This window comes from Orycteropus afer, unplaced genomic scaffold (genome assembly GCF_000298275.1).
Source record: "Orycteropus afer afer isolate SDZICR_OR568_19922 unplaced genomic scaffold, OryAfe1.0 scaffold00080, whole genome shotgun sequence".
Classification (NCBI taxonomy): domain Eukaryota; kingdom Metazoa; phylum Chordata; class Mammalia; order Tubulidentata; family Orycteropodidae; genus Orycteropus; species Orycteropus afer.
Window position 1 is genome coordinate 776080 of NW_006921667.1, and position 2771 is coordinate 778850.

Genomic DNA, 2771 nt, shown 5'->3' on the forward strand with positions numbered 1-2771 from the left:
AAGTATAGCAGGGATTGTGGGGCTGGCGCGGGATCAGGCAGTGTTTCGTTCTGCTGTGCATGGGGTCGCTATGAGTCAGAAACTACTCGACGGCACTTAACAACAACCACAACAGAGGGAGAGAGAGGACTCAAAGCAGAGTTGAGTTTCTTGTTTGAAAAACACTTGTAGGATGCAAGAACAGGTGAGTAAATAAGAAATAAGTGACCATTTTTGATGTTTGCTTGAAATTGGGAGTTGAGAGTGAGTGTGAATCTTGAGACTCTGCTGAGAGTCTCTGCCCTCTTTCTGTCATACCCCAAGTATACCTACCCTGACCCTCACCTATCTTAGCAGCACAGACTTTAAGGGGATATAAACCAAAATGTCCTAAAGAATTATTCACATTTAATTTACATTTGGGTTTGAATTCCATCGGCTTTCTTGTCATTTTGACATTTCAAAGAATAACATACAACAGTTTTTTTTTTTTTTTTCCCAGCTCTGTGGTGGTGCCCTTTCTGAGAGAATAAATCCCAAATAGTGTTGCCAAGAGCTGGTGACATTTGCCATGCTTGAAAAGGCCTCATTTTGAATAATGATTATCGATTCTTTTTTACATTTCAGAACAGACCTTTGATGCTACCCCTTACTGGTCCTGGTGAGCATCTCTCACTGCTATGCAACTCCTCCACAGAGCAGTTCACCTGCACCGAACATGGAATGTGTCCAAGTCGCATGAACCTTGAACTTGACCACTGAAAAGTCACTATTCCTGAAAACATTTCATCACAACTTTTGCCAGGGTTGTTGACAGTATAGATATGCTTATCAGTGAATGCAAGTGATAACAGAGCATGTGGAAGGAGGCGTGAGGGACATCAATGCACTTCCTTAGAAAGAGTGAAAGCAAGTTTGGAACTGCATCATCTGTGCTCACAGGCTGTTGTTGCTGCTAGCTGTAGTGGAGTCAAGATGGGACCATTGCGACTTATGGGCTGATTTGCAAAATAGATCATAAGGACTTCCTTTCTAGTCCATCTTACTCTGAAACTCTGCAGAAACCTGGTTAGCATCACAGCAATATGCAAGCCTTCACTCACAGATGGGTAGAAGCTGTATTTCAGATATATTCAGATCACCAGGTCTTCCTTCAGAAGTGTCTCTAAGGGGGTTCAAGCTACTAAACTTTCCATTAGAAGTCAAGTACTTAGCTGTTTATGTCACCCAGAGACCACAGGTTATGAGGCTATAGTTTCCAGAAAAAAGTAGAATTGGAGAGAGAGACAAGGAGAAGGCAGTAGTAGGTCTGAAAAAAAAAAAAAAAAAAAAAGATAAATAACCCATTGTAATTTTACATGAGACATTGAGTCCCTTTTCTTTCTGTTTGAAGTATGTATCAGTTAGGACAATGTTAGCTTCTGTAATAAATACATTACAAAATTTCAGTGTGTTAAACCAAAAAAAAAAAAAAAACCCTCACTGCTGTCCTGCTGTTGAGTCATTTTTGACTCATAGTGACCCCTCCTTGTGTTTCCAAGGCCATATCACTACAGAAGTAGATTGTCCCATCTTCCTTCTGAGGAGTGGCTGTGGGTTTGAACTGCCAGACTTCTGGTTACCAGTCAAATGTCTTAGGCACTACACACCACCAGAGCTCCTTTTCAGTGTCTTAAGGCAATAGAAATGTATTTCTTACTCATGAAACAATAAATATGGGTATCTCTGCTTAACAAATGGCTTTTTCCCTGACAGCCGTTAAGGAACTCATCAGATTCCTTCCAAATTGTGGCTCCATCATCTCCTCTAAATCCAGCTGGCAAAGGTTTAAGTAGGCATACTTTCTTCTTAAATGCCTCTGCCTGAAGTAACCAGTGACATTCACTTATATTTGTTGAGTCCTGGTCACATGACTTCACACAGATTTAAGTGGTCAGGGAGTTAGGGATTGTAATTCCTGTTGGGTTTTCAATTTCACGTATCAATTCTATGGTAAATGTGGTTTTATATTTCTTGTTAGGTGATTCAAAATCTGACAGATAGCTTCAGTGTAGAACTTCCTTTGATATGAATATAAATAAGTATACTTAAAAACAATAGAAAGACACAAAAGAAGTTCTGCCTCTTATGACAATTCTGCTGCAATGAACCCTGCCTTATTTTATCCGGCAGCTGACCAGGGTCTCTATCTGGATACACTGTGTGAAATTTTAAAATAAAATTCATTTAGCAACAGGAGCTGACTCTATCAATATTTTATTTTTACCTTGCCTTTTCCTACAAAATTCTCAAGAAATTACATTCTGCTGGGATCATTGGTCATTCTAGTATAACATGATTTCCAACAACATGTAAACAGACTTGAAATGTTTTTGAATAGAGTTTATTTATTTATTTTCAAATGTAAAGCAGAAACTGTGTGAAATGGACATATTGAGGAAGCTGGGTTCTTACACATTCATGTATCCTACCAGACTCTATACATTCCTGGCTATGGCAGATTCTACACATTTTATACTTAGATGTAAAGTATATGTGTATGTACAAACCAGTATATTACTGGAATATTCTATTTCCTAAAATTTTTTAGTAACTGTTGTTGTTGTTGTTGTTAAGTGCCGTCGAGTCATTTCCAACTCATAGTGACCCCATGCACAGCAGAACGAAACACTGCCCGATCCTGCACCAGCCCCACAATCCCTGCTATACTTGAGCTCATCATTGCAGCCACCATATCAATCCATCTCATTGAAGGCCTCCCCCCCTTTCGTCGACCCTCCACACTACCAAGC